The sequence below is a fragment of the Acanthisitta chloris genome, unplaced genomic scaffold, assembly GCF_000695815.1.
Source record: "Acanthisitta chloris isolate BGI_N310 unplaced genomic scaffold, ASM69581v1 scaffold605, whole genome shotgun sequence".
Classification (NCBI taxonomy): Eukaryota; Metazoa; Chordata; class Aves; order Passeriformes; family Acanthisittidae; genus Acanthisitta; species Acanthisitta chloris.
This window is the reverse complement of record NW_008674061.1, coordinates 64,328-85,472: the sequence shown is the minus strand read 5'-3', so window position 1 is coordinate 85,472 and position 21,145 is coordinate 64,328. Positions and strand designations below refer to the sequence as shown.

The window sequence follows — 21,145 nt, the reverse complement described above, 5'->3', positions numbered from 1 at the left end:
AGTGTTGCACTCAGGTGTGCAATGCATTGTCCATGAGCTGAGCAAACCACTGTCTTGTGTTTAGTGTCGTGTCCATGGTAATTCTGTATGAAGAGACTTAACAGATACAAGTGCTATCCTTTTAAAGTGCTTATCACTGTAAGGTCAAGGTCACTCGTGGATTTGAGAGGTGGCCACATTGCTGTCAGTCACTTTACACAGGATTTACCCAGTGACCTTTTTTGCTCATATTCCTGCCTTTGGAGGAAACAAGAAATCCTACTTTAACATCAGTACTAGATTATATTCTTGCCACCCTAAAATTGGTTTTGAGGGTATTTTTGTTTCTGGATTTCTTGTCCTTTGTTTTAAATTGTGCTATTATGGAGATGATGTGTAGAACAGTCTGAAGGAGACTTGCCTGTTGTCATGGTAGTGCAGTGGTATGGAGCTGGTTCTGTCATCCCTGAACACAACAATATAAGGATGTAGAGAGTGTCAAATAATTTTTTACACTGATGATACATCACTATTTCAGTCTTCATTTTGAAAAAACCCCTCTTTTAATGTTTTTTTAAATTGGTAAGGCTTTGTGCAAAGCTCGGTACAGCCTGTGAAATTTGACATCTACTATTACTTGACTCCTCTCAACAGTTCTTCCTCTAGTTCTGTCTTGAATGGCATTTTGCTCTGCTTGAGACTTTATTGTAAAATACTATAACCTGAGCCAATGCAGCAAATGACCTTTTCCCTCAGTGAAATTTTGGGTTGATCATGTATTAGAAATGTGAAAAAAGGTAAAGCTGGAACAGTTGAAAAAGAAACACAGTTTTTTTCAAACAGAAACAAGCAGAATCAAGTGCATTTTCCGTAAAGAGAAGCAGACTTCTCATTAATGCGTTAATAGTTTATCTTGTATTTTAAGGGTTAGATGGGTAACAAAGCAGGTGATGTTTGCTGATTAAATAAAGATTATCAGCCTGGAGAGAGGCCATTGAAAAAATGTCATGAGTAGTTCTTTTGGCATTTAATTCACCCCCACCCTCCCCACAGCAACATAAACCAAATCCCCACCATGGAAGCTGAGAAAATGAAAGGAGCACCAGTGGACATGGTTGTGTGTGTATGTTCAGACTGTTTTAATAATTCTGTGATCTGAAGACACTTGACTGTACTCAAGAAATGCATTGCTGAAGTAAAAGTCATTCAGTTTTGTAGTCCAAGACCATTTTGTATGTAGTATTGTGTAAACAGTCAGAATAATACCTGCTGGCTAACTTTCCCAAAGAGAAAAGGCAGACAACTCCTCCCTTCAGACATTGCAAATCAAATTGGTCTGTCTTTGCTTGGGGCTTTGGAAACAAAGTCTGTCTTACCACTGTTCAGATGAGCTTTTCCTGGAAGTTTTGTCAGTGAAAACATCATATAAGCAGTGGTTCCTGGGGCAAGTGATTATTCCTTTATTTCAAGTGTAGGGTGATACCTGCTACAGGAATCCATTTCAGCCAATTCTGTTATATTGAATATGAAAGTATTAGAGGGGATTCTTAAATGTCCAAGAATTGTGTGTGTGTTCTCTGTAACTCATATCAATTCCAAAGATAACTGAAATGCCAACTATTTCTGTGCTCTGGTTATGAGGCAGATTATTGCTTGGCCTAAGCAAGTGCATTTTTGATGAGCGGAGCTATAAAATATGAATGAGAGTTATGAAATAAAGCATTTTAGCAGCACTGCTAACCTAGTCTTTCTTAAGGAGTGCCCTGAATTGCTGTAGTTTTGCCCTGCATGGATGTTGAGTCTGGGACCTGAAACTATTTTAGCTGCTGCACCCTGTGCCTGTGTGTGCTGGTTCTAAGTCAAGGCTGCTCTATATGGGAGACCTTGAAATGCTGGTGCAATGTATGTTACAAAGTGCTGGAGGATATAAATATTTTGGCATCCTCAGTTTTTGGGAGTGGGTGAAGTTTTAAAAGCCTTACATGCTAAATGATAGGTATTTGTAGGCTTTTTATGTTTGTCAGCTCTCTTGAAGAAGGTTCTGTCTCACTGTATTTACATTGTTTCCTGCCTCCCTGCTGTCCATGGCCTTCCATTGCACGTGGGCAGCTCTTCTGGGGTTGGCTCCCTTGTCTTGGTTTGGGGAAGCAGTGGTGTGTGGTGCTGAGGCTGAGCTGAAGAGGTCCAGCTAGACTTGCCCCATCTCAGAGCACTTTGTGCCTTTGCCGTTTGTCTCTGTGGTGCTGCTGGGGCACAGGGACACTCAAGGGGACACATCATGCCTTGCTGGTAGAGCTAGTAAAGCTTATTTGCCTTTACCTCTGTCAGGTCCTACATGTCACTTACAAGCTGCTCTCACCTCCCTGGCTGAAAACTGCTTAGTCAAATGAGCTAAACATGAAGTTACTTAACTTGAGGCTGTGGACCAGGTTGGCCTTATAACCTGTTTGACCTGTCTCTGCATCTCTTAGGAGTGCAGAAAAGATCAGCTGTACAGGAATAATGATAACTTTTTGGCATTAATAAAACACTTAGAAGATTTGTAATGCCATTAGTTGTCTTCAAGTCCAGTTGCACAGCATTTTATAATAGGTACAGGTCCTCTGCTTTGGCTGTAGTGACCTCTTCTTTGACCTTGACTGTCACAGCAGTTTGCAGTACTTACTGCTGTGTGGACCTGTGTAGACATTGGTCCCTGGCTTTGTTGAAGGCAAGGTTAGGTAAGAAAAGGCTTAAAAAAGGTCTGTATTTCTGAGTACATTTGCTGTAGGAAATTCCTTTTGAATGTCAGGACTTCTTTTCCCTTGCCAAGATAGATTAAATGTGTAGAACATTTGGCAGTGTAAAAATCTCCCCATAAATTCTCTTCTACCTAATTAGAGAAGATTGTTAGATCTGTTTGTGGAAACTTTGAAACTCCCCTCCCTCTTTCAGTAGCTGGAGGTAGTGAAATAAGCAAAAAAAAAATTGGTTTGCAAGGATTTTTATTAGAGAGCTAAGGCATGTGTTGGCTAGAAGTGTCTGTGCATTGTGCTTTTGTAAGTATGAATCAGCTGGAAGAAAGTTTTTGGTTCAGGTACATGACAACTCATGTTTTGCATACCATAGGAAGAATAAGAGCTCTCTGTGTTACATAGTCTAATCTTGTCTAATCTGTGTAATTTAAATGCTTTTTGTGTAAGGGAGTACTTAAGTTCCTACTGTAGTTATGCTTCAAAAGGGTTCTGTGGACTTTTTTGTCTTTTTAATTTTAATGTATTTGAAAGAACAGCTAACTTCATTAAACAAAAAAGTGCACAAGTAATAAATATGTGAAATAAACCAAGTTTTGTTTAATCAAGTTGGCTGCTTGCTTATCAGCTCATACTGCTGGTAGTGTTTATGAAAGTGAAGTTTTGCAGCTTGAAGTATAATTTTTTTACATCAAGTAGTTGTAATGAAAGTAGAGCCTCATCTGAAGAGCTTCATTATCGAACTACAGCCACCTTCAGCAATTTAACAACAGCCAAAAAGAGCGTGCAGGGGAGAAAGGAACAGGAAATGCTACTTTTGGGTTTCTAAATGCAAATCTTGAAACTTTGTTTTCGAGCTGAGGTTACTTTCCTTTTCTTGAAGTTGTGTCTCTGCTCAAAGCAGGAGGGCAGTATCAACAAATCTGTGGCAATTATGTTAAAGAGAACAAGAGAAAGAAATCTTTTGCCCCAGTCTAACACAATGTGAGCTGAAGAAACTTTTCTATGAATTTTGATACTTGACATCAGTTAGGATATAATCCAAATTCCCAGCACAAGTGATTAGGGAAAATGAGTGCTCAGTTATTTTCGCTTTTAATTTGCTATGCACTTCAGATTTTGAATATTCTCAGAACACACAAATGCAAAACCAACTGATGGTGCCTAAAAAAAGCCAAGTCAAGCCTCTTCAGGTTAAGCTGTAGACAGCTATGCACTGAAAGCAAATAGCTACTTTATCACTCAGATAAAGAACAACAGACTTTTAAAAATCCTTATTTGCCAATTTAAATACTTCCTGCAAAATTGTCTGTGTTTGTGCAAATGAACATAGGTGCTTATATGTTTTAAAGCTGCAGTTGGAAAATTTTGTAAATTTGGAGTTCTTTTCTGAATTCATTATAAACTTTTATTTTTCTCTTCTGATTCTCATTCTTTCTCATTGCATATTTTCCTGATGTTCCTCTGTTTGTATCAAATAAAATTAGTCTGTACATGTTTTCAGTTTATTCTGTGTGGAGTTGTAAAATTGTTTGAATGAATACTGACTTTGCATAACTAGAACATACCTTTCTCTAATTTAACATTTTGTGACTATTTTTGAAGCCCCAGCATGAGAGGTGATGGCATGGGTTTTCAGGTAATGGATCCTTTTTGAGGTGAGACTTCTGTCTTCAAATTCTGTTAGTAATTTGCCCACTTCATTCAGCAACAAGCTCACATTTTCTTGTTCAGCCTTTCACAAGCAGTGTAGTAGCAGAAGCTCTTGTTGCCCTCAACATTCCTCACAAGCATCAAACCAAGGTGAACTTCAGCTTTCCTGACACCATCCCTACATGCCTGGGCAATGTCCCTGAACTCCTCCCATGTAGCTTGTCCCTGTTTGCACCCCTCTGTATACTTGCATTTGAGTTCTGACAATCTGCTTAGCTAAGCAGGTCTCCTACTTTCTTTTTTTTTTAAATAGACGTGCAAGCTTTCCTGAGCTTCTTTGCTCTGCTGAGCTGTTTCCAGTGGTCAACTACCAGTTCTTTCAGTAAACTAAAGTCGTTGCTTTGGTAAGCTGGTCTGCTCTCCTGAAGCTCCAGGTCTGCTCTTCTGCTTTCTTTCTTCACTCCTCTTGGGATCTTAGAGTCATAGAATGATAGAGTGGCTTGGGTTGGAGAGGACCTTAAAGATCTACTAGTTGTGTCCTCCCTGCTATGGGCAGGGATGTTACCCACTAGATCAGGTTGCCCAGGGCCCCATCCAACCTGGCCTTGAATGCTTTAAGGGATGGGACATCCATGACCTCTCTGGGCAACCTGTTCGAGTGCCTCACCATCCTCTGAGTAAAGAGCTTCTTCCTAACATCTGATGTAAAAAAAATTAATTTCCTCTTCTAGTTTAAAATTGTTTCTCCCTTATCCTGTTGCAATTGGCCCATATAAAATATCCACTTCCTTTTTTATAAGCTCCCTGTAAGTATTGGAAGGCCTCAGAGAGATCTCGTTGGAGTCTTCTCCTCTCCATGTTGAACGTGTTCAAGTGTACTAGTTGATGTTTGCTACAGCCAAAGCTGCTTTTGATTGTCATGTCTCCAACCAGTTCTTCATTTTGTTTGAGAACAGCTGTGTGCAACCATTGTTGTCCCATCTGTTATGTGTATCAAGAAGTTGGCCCTGATAGTCTCCAAAAATCAGCTGGGTTCCTTGTGCCCTGCTGAGTTGCCCTTCCAGTGGATGTCAAGGAGGTTCATTTCTCTTAAGAATGAGGGTTGTGCTTTGGAGTCTTCTTTGAGTTGTAGAGAAGACTTCATTCTGTTCTCCATCCTTTATCAAATGGTTCTGTATTGTACTTCCAACACAATGTTATCCTTACTGGTCCCTCTGTGGTTCCTGATCCATGAGCTGCCTGAGACTCCTTGGTGCCTGTGGAGTCTGTGAAACAGAAATAAAGTGTTATTAGCAGTATCTAAACTGGATAAATTTGGCTGGATGAAAATGGAACATCGGTGGGGAAAAACAACCCTGTAGGAATTTGATCAAATGTTAATTAAAATGTTGCTTTTTTCAATACATTATCTGGCACTTTTTTTCAGTCCTCTGTGTGGCTAAGTGGGTAGTGTTTTTTAGTCTACAGGCATATTTTACTCTGCAAGTTTTTGTGTGCAAGTTATAGTCAGCTTTGTTATTGAAGGCACCTTACCTTCTAGGAAAACTTTATTCACTTAATTGAATTTTGTTATGTTAACAGTTTCAGTCTGTGTTTGTTTTTCTGTGAACCTTTGTGTCTATTTCTGAACTGAAATAAACTGAAAAGTAGTTCTGTTTAAATACAGCTTTCACTGTATTTTACTGAGAAGATTTTTCTTGGTTGTGATGACTTGAGACATTATTGTATGGGGGTTTCCTGTTTCCAGACTGTAGTTAACAGTACAATAGTCCCTAAGTGGATAGCCTGGTATCTTTAATCCTGTGATGCACCTTGCCCACAGGCTGAGGTTGTTGCATAGTTGGTAGTTTGATTAGAAAGGTGTGAGCATCATGGTTTTGTTCCCTGCATCATTTGGCCATCTGATTGGCAAAATTCTTCTGCCTTGTAGAAAGAGCATCATGCTCATCCTTCCTCTGTCACTAGCAGGGTCAGGATGCTTCCTTGAACCTGCCTGTTGTCTGTCTGGAGCACATACACTAAATTGTGGGTATGTGTATGCCACAAGTATACTTGACCTGGAGCTTTTTCATATACAACCACCTGAGCACACTGAAGTTAGGGTAGTTCTGACAGGCTATGCTTTTGGACTTAGTAATTAGCTTTTTAAATATGTGATCAGCATATTAAAAAAAGCTATCAGTAGAATAATTTTGACTAGAGATGGTTGTGAAATGGAACATCTGCTGCCAGCTCTTGAAAACATCTGAGGAAGTATCTGCCTTTTCTTTCTGTGCTAATGAGCTTATTCCATCTCATGGTCCCAGCAGAGTTTATTGCTCAATTGTCATTGTCTTTCCGTATTTTCACTCGCTTATTAGATGAGTTTCATTTTTTTTACCTTAGTTGCCTTTTCTACTATTTCTCTTGCTTTCCTTCATCTCCAGATGCCTTTAATATTTACAAGCAATACAGTGGTTTCCTGTCTGGTAGCTCTGTCTTGGATCCATTTTGGTTTGCATTTCTCTAAGCTTCTACTCTAAAAAAGCTTCTTATTACTGTGATTAATGACCTCTGTCTGACCAAACTCTAAGGTTTGTTCAGTATTCTCATTTTTCTTAGTATCTTTGCCCTTCAGACAAGTAATTGTTTCTTCTTTTTTATTTTGGCATGTTATCTTTGTTTTGGGTTAGTGATTTTTGTTCTTGCCTAGGTTTTATCTCGTCTGTTTAATTTTTTTGAGGAAGGGTGATCCTTGCAGCTTTACATTCTCTAAGTATTTATTATACTTCTGGCCTAAAAAAATGCTTTACTGTTATTAAATTGTCTTTTGCACTGTTCCACATCTGAAATTCACTGAACTTTGCTCAAAGCCTTGTAGTCAAAATAAGGAATTCTGCTGTGATTTTAAGTTTTAATCATTTTCAGCTATCTCCATTGTTCAGATTTTCGGTCTAGGGCCAGATGGATTATTTCATTTTTGCTTCTTCTGGGCATTTGAAATCCAGGGCATTTTCAAACTCTTAATTTTTATCTTCAGTACTTCTGTTATTGCGAGATGGGTGTTGTCCTCTTCTGCTAGGTAGCAGATGATAGGACAAGAAGGCCTCCAATCGCCCTTGGGAAAGCTTAGATAAAATATTAGGAAAAATTTCTTCCCTAAAAGAGTGGTCAGGCTGCCGAGGGAAGTGGTGGATTTGCCATCCCTGGATGTGACACTTCAGGATATGGTTTAGTGGTGCACAGGGTGGTGCCAGTTAACAGTTGGGCTCAAGCATCGTAGAGGTCTTTTCCAACCTTAACGATTCTACAATTTTTAGCTTCCTGTCAGATGCACATAGGGGAAGAAAACTCAATCCATCCATCTTGCTAAAGCATGGAAAGGAATGTGCCATCTGGTGCACTTTATTGTCGTTAATGTTTCATCGATATCTATAAAATGGTGAGTGTTCTAAGGCAACAAAAAGCATCTTCAGAGTTGAATCTGCTGCTTCTCTCCTTAATTTGGCTGGAGGGCACTAGTGAGTGCCAGTAAGGGATGAGTCCCTGTACTGCTTGGATAGCTCCAGTAATCCAGGGGGATGGCAGTGAAGGTGACTGTTTCTGCACCCTGTTCAAGGGGACTGAGCTAGGATTTCTAGATTTGATGGGACTTGCTCTCAGGGTATTCATAAGCTGCAGCATTTTCAGCTTGACAACTTGGCAGCCATGGTGGTAGAAACTGGCTGAACACAAAGCCTCAAAGTGTCTGTTGCTTGGCCAAAGGACAGTAACACAGCTGCTGCTTTTGATGCATGTGAAAGTTGGCTTGGGTATATGTGATCTAATAAATATGGACTTAGTGTTAAAAAGTCACAGCGTTCAGTATTAGTGGTGATAAGGGAGAGTGACTCTGCAGTGTGACTTAGGTTGATATTGCCCTTTTATAGTGCATGATGATGAGAAGGATTCTGTTGTCTAGGTAACAGGGTCTGTACTTCGTTTCTTAAGAAAGATGGAACAGATGTTCCTGCAAGAAGCAACCAATTATCACCAGTGAGAATATTGGCAGTATTTAAACTAATTGCTTTGTTGTTGCATACAGGCCAATTTATATGCTATGAATAGGAAAGAAAATTTAAAGGAATCTTCCTTATATACCTCTTCCTGACTGAGGTTTGAAAAAAATATTTGCAGTTTATAAAATGGCACTCATCAGTGTGTCCCTTCCAACATCTATTTATTGTTGCATTTTCTTTTACATCATTCATTTTTTTATTTGATATTACTAGTGTCTCTTTCATGACCATTGAATTGAGTCCCATTGTTCTGTCATGTCTGTGTCATATCACATTAATTTATTTTGTTCATTTGAACTGCTGAAAAATCTGAAGGCAGTGGGTTAAAAGGATGCTTGCAGTGAAGTAAGAGACTGAGGGGATTTCCTAAGTCAGGTAATTCTGCTCTGAGATTTTATGATTTCTTTTTTTTTTTTTTTGGTGGCAAAATCCAGACACAGCTGTGTGACTGTGCTGTAAAGAGCTGGGGCAAAAAGGAAACTATATAGAATCATAGAATTTAGGGGTTGGAATAGACACCTCACTAGATCAGGTTGCTCAAGGCTTCATCCAGCCTGGTCTTGAACACTGCTAGGGTTGGGGAAGCCACCACAGCCCTGGGCAACCTGTGCCAGTGTCTCACCACCCTTACAGTAAAGCACTTTTTTCTCACATCCAACCTAGACTTCCCCTCCTTCAGTTTGAACCCATTACCCCTTGTCCTATCATTGCAGTTCCTAACAAAGAGTCCCTCTCCAGCTCCCATGTAGCCCCTTCAGATATATTGAGGTTGCTATGAGGTCTCCACGCAACCTTCTCTTCTCCAGACTGAACAGCCCCAACTCCCTCAGCCTGTCTTCATAGGGGAGATGCTCCAGTACCCTTATCAACTTCATGGCCCTCGTCTGACTTGCTCCAAGAGTTCCAAGTCCTTGTGTTGACAGGTGGATCCTTGAAACCCCACTGTGTGCTGCTTAAATGGGGACATAACTTGTGTCTGGTGGGATAAGCAGGTGGTGACAGTGGCAAGAAAAGAGAGGAGAGCTGAAGTAGGCCAGTGTGGAACAAGGAGTGCCCAAGCTCTCTCACTGCAGCACTCATCATCAGTGTGCCTTGTTTTTATGAAAAGTTGTGCTTAAGTGACTTCATGCATGAATTGTTTATTTTGTTTATGGGTATAGCTTTGTCAGCCTGGGAGTTTGTTGTAGTCCTTACAGTATAGGATATGCTCTTGTCTTTTTATAAGAGATTTAGGGGGAGATGTGTATATAAAGACATTTTTATATCTTTGGGGTAAAATTCTGATGTTGGTTATTAAATAAGAAGAGAGAACATTGGGACCAGATTCTCAGGGCACTGTTTGTGAGGCCTTAGGAAAGCTAAGCCATAACATTATGCATTTTAGACAAAAGATCTGGCCCGTTGCCTGATCTTTTCCATGCTTCTTGCCAAATATAAAAGGCAAATACTCTGTTTTTTAGGTAGGGCATTGCAAAAACATGTTTTCTGTCTTGGCACTAATAGGATAAAGGAAGAATCCTTGACCTACTCTCTTTTTATCAGCTCCGATAAAGGACGTGCTGTTTTGATTGCTATCTAACTGTGGAAAATGTCACGATGAGTGGAAACGAAGTGCATGTTGCACTCCTTAGATTGTTTGGCTCAGTTATCCTTATTGTATAGCAGTGACATGTTGATTGGGACAAAGAAGTCTTATTATATTCAGTTATTTCAATAACCACTGTAAAACGTTCGCACTCTGAGGAGGAAAAATATATTATTCCTAAGGTTTTTTAATCTTTTTTACCAGGTTACTTGCATGTAACTTGTGATCCTTTACTTCTTGTCCTTCCTCTGACTTGGGCTCTTGGCTCTCTTTCTGTGAACTCTTGTGTGTTTGTCCTCGCTAATCTAGTGCAGGTGATGTATCCGGTCACTTAGCCACATGCATTAGCTTGTGTTTGCCTCTTCAGTCAGGGGCAATACTCCTTCAGTGTTTGTGTTCACTATCAGATCTGCTCTTTCATTGTCCTTTTCAAACACTGTTGTCTCTTATTTCTATTGCAAACCTTTTGCTTTTCGTGTAGTTTTTTATTTGTATAGTATCCTTCATATTCTATTGCTTACACTTCCTTATGATATCTGGTAGGTATTCATGGCTTTTCATTTTTGGCTTTTTTTCGGGTTTTTTTTTTTCTGGGTTTTCTTCTGTCATACTTTTTGATTTTCCTTGCGTTTCCCTATTTTATCACAGGGTCTGTCAGCAGCAATATTTACTACTTTTGCTGCTTCTTTGGTATCCTAGAGTGCTGATAATAAAATCTCAGTCAGCTTCTGCAGATTTTTCACTTGCTTTCATGAGTTTCCTCCATTTTTGCAGTTTAATTGCCAGTCCCAGGTTCTTCTCACCACCCTTGACGTACACTTTGAGCCTTCCTCTTTTTATGCCATTCCTTTTCATACAAATCATTCTGACTGATTCTATTCCTGAAGGTCATGGTCAAGGGATAAAAAATTGACAAGTACTATATATTTTTTCATTCTGTATCCTTGGAAATAGAAGCTTCTTCCTTATGCCCCTTCTTTTTCCTGCACTGATTCTGTTCCCTTATGCCTCATGTTTTCTTCTTCTTTCTGACCTTCTGCTCACAACACAGATGTTAGCCTGCCATCCTAGGTAACCTCTCTGTCATGGGAACTAATGCTTAAAAGAGGACACTTCTGCTGGAGGGTTAATGGTTCTCTGGACTTTGTGCCAAGGTTGGGAGGGGTGTTTGCTGTGTGGGACACATTTCTGTGCATCTCTCCCCCCTTGACATTTTCTGTATTTGCCCTTTGCTTTCTCCTCTACTACCCTTTGCTTCAGTCTTGTTTTTCATACATTGTTCCTTCCTTTTTATATTCTTTTTCCATTTCCCACTTGCCTCACCCGCACCATTTTTCCCCTCTTCAGATTTAATACTCCCCTCTTCCCTCCTGTTTCTACAGCCAGTTGCATTTCTCACCACTGATATGCTATTGTAGTCCATGTGTCCTTCTCCCATGGTTTAATGTCTTTCCAAGGTCTTATGTGTCTCCTCACTTCTGATTCCAGCTCTGCCATTCGTCCTGCTCATGCTGTTGCTGAGCAGAGCAGCTGGTAAGCTGCAGCCTGTGTCCCTCTCCTCCTGCTGGCTGGCATGCTTATTTCCTTCTCCCTGGGATGGTTCTCCTCACCCACTCTTCCTTCACCTTCTTCCCACCTCTCCTCTTTCTGGAGTGAGTTTTGTGTCCCTTGCCCCAGAAGAAGTCAGCCTTCTCCTCAGGAACTGAATTAAGCAGGAGAAAAATGGGGAAAATATTCTCCTTTGTTTTAGTGCCAGAGCTGTGTCTGACCTGCATCATTTAACAGCTCTAAAGGTCTCATAAGTCCGTTTCTATAGAGTGTGCTCAAATAACAGTTTTTCCCCCCAAGGGAAAGTGAAACATCAGATGGCAGTTTGATGATAAAAAATTGCTTAGCCTGGTTTTGTTTCTTTGCTAACCTGTGCAGAAGTGCAAAAGATCTCATAATGCTGTGCAGCTTGTGTGATAAAATTATGCCTATGTCTGTCTGCATTGAATTTTAATGTAGTGTAAATGGGAGAGAAACTACCTATTTACAGACAGTGATGGCTTTGTGAGAGAACATTGCTTTAGTGCGGGTTGAGGGCAGGGGGAGAATCTCTAAATCTTTGTCACTCTTCCTCTGGAAACGGCTCCAAGTTTAGGAGCAGTCAGAAAAAGCAAATTTTATCACTAGGCAAAGTCACTAGAATGACTTTCAAATGAGTTTCTAAAGTCAATACCTGAGAGCAAACCAGACTCAGTCAACCACATAAATCCCTGATTTATTCAGGTGTTGAGTATCTTTGTGTCGTTCTGATCCCTTTCCACATCAGAAAAGGTAAAGAAGGGAAGTCAAGAAAGTTGGTAGTACAAAACTACTTCCATATGGACAGAGACAAAATAGCCTGGGAATCTGTGGGTTGGAATGGAAGAAAGCTGAAGGAAGATGTGGGAGGTCTAAAATCAGACTTGCATGGGAATTAATTAGGGAATTGTTATTCAGTGTTTATCACCACAGAAGAATTAGGGCAACTGAAGAAAGATAGCCAATCTCTCCTAGTACAACTTGATTTTGAAACACAGTTCCCCATCTTCTAGAGACCACAGCTAGGAAAAACTTGGGGATGAGGAATGCAGTTGAAGTCTAATTGAGCAAATGCATAAAGCCAGTGAAGGGCCTTGGTTTAAACTGGTTTCAAATCCCTGATCTGGTGGGTTGCTGAAAGCTGGCTGCTCGTGTTGGCAAAGGCTTGTGCTGTCTGTGCTGCTGCACTTGTTCTTTTCCTTGGTGTTTGCATCAACTACATCGGGGCAGGATAGTAGGGAGACTTGAAATGAGTGTTGAGTCTGAAACAAGTACAGCAGCTCTTACTACTTTGACTAGGAACACACACGTATTATGTGGTTTTTTCCTCAGTGGTGTTCTTGTAAATGGCTAAATGGTTTATATGAACAATAAGTGGAATTCTGTCATTTTGACTAGGATTATAAAAATGTTATTTGCTGCTGCTAATTGCATGCTTAATGAGATACTGGAAGAGTTCTGTTGCAGGTCTTGTGAGTGACTTCCAGTTCCACGTTTCTGCATAACATCTGGGACAGTGTCTGCATTCAGTTCTCAGGAAGAAAGCCCAATGTGAGTGTTCATGGTTATGTTGTTTCCAGGGCCACATGGCTTTTGCTGCCTTAGGCAGAAAGTCAGTTCACTACCCATTTGTTTGCAGTAAAAGTTACTTTAGGGAAAGGTTATATTCAGTGGAAGATAAATGCAGAATGCCACATGCTTAATTCCTTGTGTTGGTAAATATTAACCAGTGACTAGTTTCTACTGGGTACTGGTTTCTTCATCTTATTACCTACTGTTGTTTCAAAACCCCTCTTAGAAAACTGATATAGAATCATCAAGGTTGGAGGAGACCTCTAAGATCATCAAGTCCAGCCGTTAACCTGCCTCTCTGCTGTAACCCCTGAACCATATCCTCCAGCACCAGATCCAGATGCCTCTTCAACACGTCCAGGGATAGTGACTCCACCACCTCCCTGGGCAACCTATCCTAGTGCCTGAACACGATGTTGTTCTGATTCCTCATAGGTTGCCGTAAGAGCATATTTACCATACCTTGTTTATATCTTTCTCTCTTAACTCACCAAATTTGTATATTGCATTAAGCCACCACTGTATCCATCCCTATCAAGGGAAATACTGATTTTGCTGCATGCATTGTCTCATTGAAGAATTTTTCATATTTAATAGAAGAAGGAGGAGGAAACAGCAGGCTTTAGATTACAAACTGACTTTTTAATCCAGTTGCAGTCTGATACTAAGAGTATGAGAAGAATCTAGTGGTAGGCGTTTAATGACTTGGGAGACTGCCAATGAGCATCTTGTTTTAGCTTGCTTCACACTTTAGATTTGTCTAAAGTGTGGCTAAAGATTGCAGAAAATTTGGGTAAAAAGTGAAAACCTATGAGCAAAGGCAGAGCAAAAATAACGTGTAATTATGTTAATGAACCCTGAAAGTGTTCTAGCCTTGTGCTTCCAGACTGAAATGCTGAGTTTGTTGTAAATAACTGTCAACAGGCTAATTATAGAAATAATTCTTGAGTAAAAACTCTGGAAGAGGAATATTCTTAAATTAATCTTACCTTGAAACTGTATACAAGAAACCTGATTTTAAAACTATGTGCAAAACTTGTCCTATTTTAAACAGACCCAAGTTAAGAACCAAAACAATACTCAGTGATGCATTCCCTCCACCCATCTGCAGGCATGTTCCTCATTTGGAGTGTGGTGTTAGACAAGATTTACACTTGAAACCATGGGTTTGTCTATTAGCTTGTTTAAGTAGAGGTAAGACATTAAAGTACATCAGTTGAAGTGCGTCAGATTTTAATGGATGCTGTCAATTCAGAACTAAACGTTCTTTAACTTGATTCCCATAAGGAACAGAGGTTTAATGTGCTTAATATGTTTTGAATTCATACCTCTGATTTAATTTTGTTTTTAAAGAGGTCTTGACTATAAATTACGTATCTAAATCCCTGTATCCTAGTCTGGGGTAAGAAGAATAATCAGTAAGGCTTTGTCTGGGGGTGGTGGTTTGGTTTTTTCTGGTTTTGGTGTTCGCTTGGGGTTTTTTTTTCTGGTGTTTTTTCCCCCCTCCTCTCTTTAACTGTACCAAGGTCATATTTTCTTTTAGTCCTGAGATGCTGAAATACGTACAGTTTATGTCAGATAGTACTGTCACTGAAAACGTAATGTGATCTACAAGATTGTGCTATTCCTCCATGAAAAATTTGCTAATTCTGTGATTCAGCGTCATGGAAACAGTATGTAACAAAATTGTATCCCAACTGGAGATTGCTGTTGTGTTGCTGGATCAACCTTCAGTGTTTGGGCCAGATTAGGGCATAGGCACCTGATTTATTTTATTTCTAGTTTCTCAGGGCAGGGACTTGATGCTGGTTTTAGACTGACAGGATAGTTGATACCTGATCTAGCATGCAGCAAAGTTAAGCTGTCATTGGTTTTTTTTTTCCAAATGTTTTTTGAACCACAGGAGTTGGTAGCGTTACTACTTCTTATTATCAGAAGAGTGCCTGTTTATTATGCCATTGGAAATGATAAAATATTGTTGGACTCTTGCCTATTTATAACTCTTGATTTATATTCCTGTGTATTTTTGTGATGGAGAAATAGTCTGCAAGTGGAGGTCTTGGATGTGGCAGTACTCAGCAGCAGCATACTTGACCTTGAATAATACACCAAATGCTTTACAGAGCAGAGGTAATTTCTGGAGTTGGAATCGTAACATTCAGCATGTACTCTTGAGAAGCTCCATTGACTTGAAGTTACACGATGTATGCAACATTTCTTGGCCCTTTCCAGGACTGGGATGCCTTCCTTCAGGCTGTAGGGAGTCACCTCTATTTACTTTCTGTAAATTGTCCTGAATGTTGCCCTGCAGTGCTCGAGCTGTGTCAGTTCAGGCACTGTGCCCCTTGCAGTCAGCAGGTCAGGGCAGTAGGGAATGCTGAAGCCAGGTTTGCCCCGCAGTGGGCACACTGTGGCTAGTGAGCTGTCAGATGGAGAGGAAATGCTGGCAGTCTCCCAGACCATTTATTACAGAGCCATATTAGTTATGTATCATCTGGGAGTTGAATTTTACAGGTGGTTTTGGCCGAGATTTTGAATCTTGGGTACAGGTATTGGAGCAGCTCATCATTGTCAGATATTATGTGCTTTGGGTCTATATAGATGCAAATGCAGGAAATTTTTGTGTCATAGAATGGCAAACTTAAGGATCAAAAGCAAAAGCAGAATTGCACTTTTCCCTGTGTCCAGTAGACACATTTACCAAGTTGGAAGGCTGGTTGTGGTCACTGTTCAGATACAAGAAGTTATTGGGTGAAAGTTTGTTCAAGATCTAGATTTTCTTTTAGTGGTAACTTCAAACAACTTGCATTGTAATTTGTGTTGTGTATTCTGTAATGTATAAACTGTGAAAAACGTCAGACTATCACAAAAATGAAAGGTTGCTTTAATAATAAAAACATTAATGAAAGAGTCGGTTAAGTACAGGAGATAATAAATAAACTTTAGGACTAAAGGGGAAAAAGAGGCTGTAAAAATATTATCTTTCCAGGATAGTATTGCAATCCCTGCCCAATATTTTGCATAGGGTAGAAATTTTAGTGCCTCTTGAGAGGTGTATCACTATGGTACCATAATTAATTATGTTGAGGTTGGGGAAACATACTTTTTGGCCATTTTACTAAAGCACTGTTTCTCTTACTCTAGTTCATAAAGCATTTATTTTTCTGATGTCTTCTTGAGAGAAAAATTAGTTTTGAAAAATGGATGATTGATCAGAATTGATGTCTAATTTTGCCCTTCTGCAAGGGTTTCCGAAAACCTCAGTTGCCATCACTGTTTATTCACTGTGAGATACAGTGCAAGAGCAAGGTGATAACTGGTTGCCAGGAAATCAGAGGAGTGTGGAAATGTTAGAACAAGCTCTGCAGGAGAAAACTAGTTGCAGTTTAAAATCCCAGACTGAATGTGTAGGTTTGTGGAATTATGTGATGCTACTTCTGAACTGTGAAGAGGTGTTAGCAAAGTGGTGTGTTGTGTCCCTCGTGTCCCGTGGTAATACAGGTTTGAGTCTTTGCTAGTTTGACAGGAAATCTCTTTATCTCCTCAGTAACAGAAGAAATTTCTAGTGAACCAGAAAGTGAATTCAGGATATCTTAAAATCTTCAGAAGTGACAAACATTCCTTATTGCTTTTCACCAGGTTACTTTCTGTAGATGTTTTCAGTATAGTTGATGTTACCCGAGTGGGTAAATGTTTTTATTGTAGGCCAAATAAGGAGAAAAATCTCTGTTGAGACAGAGCTTTAACTTGTCTATACCTTTCAGGTGGGAGGAAGATGGTGGTGGTTAGATCTGTCAGACTGACCAAAACTGATTACATAGGCACTGTTAACAGGAGAGAGCATAGGATGCAATTGTCCTAAAGGAAATGAGGTTTCCTTTAGGAGTAGATGCATAAATTCACTAATAATTCAAATATCTTTTAGAGAAAAGGTATGAAAATAAATTATATATTTACTATGTGCACTGGAGCTAAATTGATAATGTGTTATCTTCATGTCAGCATTTCCTTATGTAGTTGTATTGAAAAATAAAAAAAATTCTTGCTTTGGAAGTAATTTTATAGTAGTGCTTTATTTCTATTTAGAAGTCTATTCTATGGTATATGATGTCGGTAACTAAGAAATGGAAAGAATCCTTATACTGTATTTCTGCCCATGTTCTTCAAGAAGAATGCTGAAGTTCATTTTTCTGGGAACCTCAAGAATTAAAAATGCAGTAATCCTAGTTTCTATTCCTTTATTTTAGTTAAAATGTATTACTTATGAAAAGTCTCTTGCCAAGCTTTTGTTTCAGAAAAATAATGTTATTTAGCAATGCCAGACCATTTTCAGCTCCTGAAATGAAAATATTTATAGAATAAATACTTTCTTAATCCTTCTCATACGAGGAGGGTGGGGCAGGTTTTTGTCCTTTTCCTGTCCTGACATTTGGCAATTTACTGGCCAAATTCTGTTCAGTGACTTTTAATTTCTTTGGTTTTTTTTAAAACATACTTTATCTTTCTCTTGTGGGAGTTCAGAGCCCTCAGTTTGGGGACTGTGTGCTTTAGAGAGATGGAAACGTGAGAAAAGAAGGTTGAAAGATGTGTAGAGCAGACTTGGAGGGAAGTTTCAATATGAAGGACTACGTGGGATCAAACTGATGAAAACTGGTGCATGTGTAGGAGAATTAGAGGGAAGAACCGAGTCTGCATGGACTGTTCTGCTTGGAGATTGCTTTAAAATATTTTAGCTTGTTAATTTTTATTTGGAATGTGCCTTGTAAACTCAGGCAGAAACTCTTAGCAGTTTGTGTAGGAATGGCAGTTGTTAATTTTTGGCATTTCAGTCTGCCTACTTGGTTTTGCATGCCAAAGGCCCTTCAAGACCAGTACACAAAGAGTTTGTCCTCTCTGAAGCAGAGCTTAAGCTGATGCTTAAACTTTTACCTTTATTCTTAGATTCTTTGTCTGGTTTTGTGTGTGTATGTATGTGTATATATATATATCCATGTCCATGTTTGTTGCCTGCCTCTTTTGGAGATCTTTTATACCTGTGCCAGCCATGGACAGCTTATAGCAGTTATGCAGTAACTCTGTAATTATAATTTCTCCAAGTAGAAAAGGAAATCCAAATTGAAAAATCCCAAAGTTGACAATCAATTGGATCACCTAAACAAAGCTGAATTTTTAGTAGTTTTCTAATGTGGTATGCTGTTTCACTTCCACTCTCTTTTCTTCTTTAACTCAGAGACCTGTTGCACAGTTAGTAAAGGGTTGTTTTTACAAGTTTAATAAAATGAATAACTGCCTGCTTCCCTGTGGGAAAAGCTGCAGCATCAGCTCAGTATGATAATAGGCAGCAGAGGGTCTATGCAAGGATAATATTAATAACAAAAACAAGAGGGTCTAGTATTGATTAAGAACACCTAAAGTTGGAATTTTAAAAGACCCTCTGAAGAAGTAAAATTATGATCTTAGGTTCCTTTGAAAAGCTCAGCTTCAATTAAAAAACAGCTTCAGTGACCCTAGAGGCTCTGAGTATATTCATCACACAAGAGGCAGCTTTAAAATTCTGTACCATACAATTGCTTTTTCATGAACAATCAGGCTCATGCTTTGGTCTTTCCTGTGATTTCTTGTGATCCACATCTCTGCCTGTTAAAGGTTTTGGTTATAACCTTGACAACAGCTAAATGCAGTACAGTGTGCATTTCCATCAAAGAAACTACCAAGGCTGTTCCAGATGAGTTTAACTACACAGATCAAAAGACTGAAGTAAACTATGTGAGAGGTAGGAACACCTCTCAGATGAGATTGGCCTCTGAATAAATTTCTGAGGATGATTATGGCTTTTGTCATCACTAACACAGAAATAGATGTTTGTAGCAAGATTTACTAGTGTCAGTAGTGAGAGCACTGTTTGTCTTCCCTTTTTCTCTAATTTTTCTTAGGTTTCCTTCACAGCAAGATCTAAGTGTCTGTCCTCCCCCTGTTTTTGTGAGTGGTAGTTACAAAGCATTGTTCATCCTGTGGTGTAAAAGTATTTCTGCTCAAGATTCATTTATTTGGGGAATGTACTGTCTGACTGTTTTAAATGTGCTAAATGCCCTCATAATTGATTGTGTTGTTTGTATTAGTAGCAGCGTAACTCTTCTGTTCACAGAAGTTGTTTTCTTTGGAGGGGAAAAAGGCAGAACTTTCTGTACCTCAGAAGAGCAAGAGCAACTTCCTAGACTAGCAACTTCCTAGTTGCTAGCCTACTTCACGTAGAACTTGCATTATATGGTGATAGACAATCTGAAGCCTAAGTTCAGAGAGTTTAACCCAAATTAGTGTAGGAGTTCACTGTCAATAAATACATGAGCTTTCCATCTGCTGGAGATGATCAATAAAACCTCACTAAACGACCTTTCACAAAGGCTTCTATACAAGCATGTACTGCTTAGGCATTGTATCACCAGATCTAGTGGCTGATTGATATCAAATTAATCAAATGAATTTGTTTTCCAATGTTGATCAAGCTATAAATGAAAGGTACTGTTTTCCCTGCTATTGAGAAGCTATTCCCGAACCATCCTGTTCATGAGATGACATCTTGCAGGGTAAATCTATCTCTTATCTATACACTCTTATCAGTTGTCTTTCTATTCTTGAACCATGATTGTCATTTAGCATAATGATTTCATTCATCTTTGGTGCTCATGCCTTTGTATTTTAGTCGATATCTATCTTATTTGCTTTCAGTATTTGATCAGTTACAGTAATTGAGCCTTTTATTCCCTGTTGAGAGAAACATTGTTTACTCCTTTGGTACCCTTTGCCTCTTTCAGGGTGAATTCCTCTTTGTGTGTGTGGAGGGGGAGGTGTTTGGGCATAGGTAAAGAAAACAGCATATAGTATTAAAAGAATTTATCACAGAAGCCTTTTATATATTGATATCAATACATCCCTTTCTCTCCTCTAAATGCCTCAGCTAGGATATCTGATATCAGATTTACCCTCTTAATTTTCTTTGTTGCTTTATGGCAGTCCAGTTCTACCTTTTTGTCACTTGCTCCTGATGGTTTCTCAGTCTGTGGCAGAAATTCTTGGTTAGTTTCTGAGTGCATGACTTCTGATTTTGTGCTGTTGATCTCATCCTATTTCTGTTACTCTTTGTTTACTCAGTCATAGAATAAAGTAGCATAAAAGATGATGCATCATCATTCTTTTTCTTCATTGGGACTGCTGCCTTTATTTAATAGATTATTTCATTCACCCTTGTGATTTTGATGCTAGGATGGGTTTTATTAACAAACACAATACTTGTTCTTTGGTAACTCCCCAAATAGTTTATATATAGAGCTACTTTACCTTGAAATGTGCCCCACTGTCAGCTGCCTGTTGAGGTAGTTCCTTGTTCACCTCAAACTTATTCCAGTTGTCATCCTTGTCATCTGACAAAGTACTTAAAGCAGTTTTAAGCTTGATATTTGAACACAGATCTTCTGCTTGTGTAGAAAATTGGTCATCAGAGAACAAAATCAGGATAGTTTTTTTACACATTTTTCTTTATATTCATTTTTTCAAAATGTTTTTTGTGCATGCTTTGGATTAACAGGTCTGCAGTTGCCTTGTTTCCTTTCCTTGTCCTGTTCATGAGTGTATGTGATATATTTGCTAAGAGATGCTCCATCTGAGTTTTGCTTGTACTTGACTTGTGCTAATTTTCACTTTCATAAATGTGAGGCATTTCCATTATCAGAGTGTTTGTTCTTTTCATGATTGGTATCATAACTATTATTAAAACCTGAGGTAATATATTTTTTGTTTTTGTTTTATGTTATCCCAGTTTCACTTTCTTATTCTTGTGCACTGTCTTGTTCTCATTCTGTCACAAGAAGGTGCATGACTTAACTGTTAGATATATGTGGCATGTTAAATGTTGACAAAACTCTAGTCAAACATAGAAGACTTTAGGGTTGGGGGTTGATACAATGGTGATGAAGTAGCTTTAGATATGTTCCCATGTATTCACACTGTTGGCTTCTACCTGTCTG

General features: G+C 39.1%; 1 protein-coding gene across 1 annotated transcript in view; it reads left to right on the top strand.

The window, feature by feature from the left end:
- The window catches only part of LOC103802660 (cyclin-dependent kinase 19), a gene marked incomplete at its 3' end in the record, with an annotated part of 86,370 nt that overhangs the window by 904 nt on the left and 64,321 nt on the right, over positions 1-21,145 (top strand). The gene's annotated exons all lie outside the window — the stretch shown is intronic.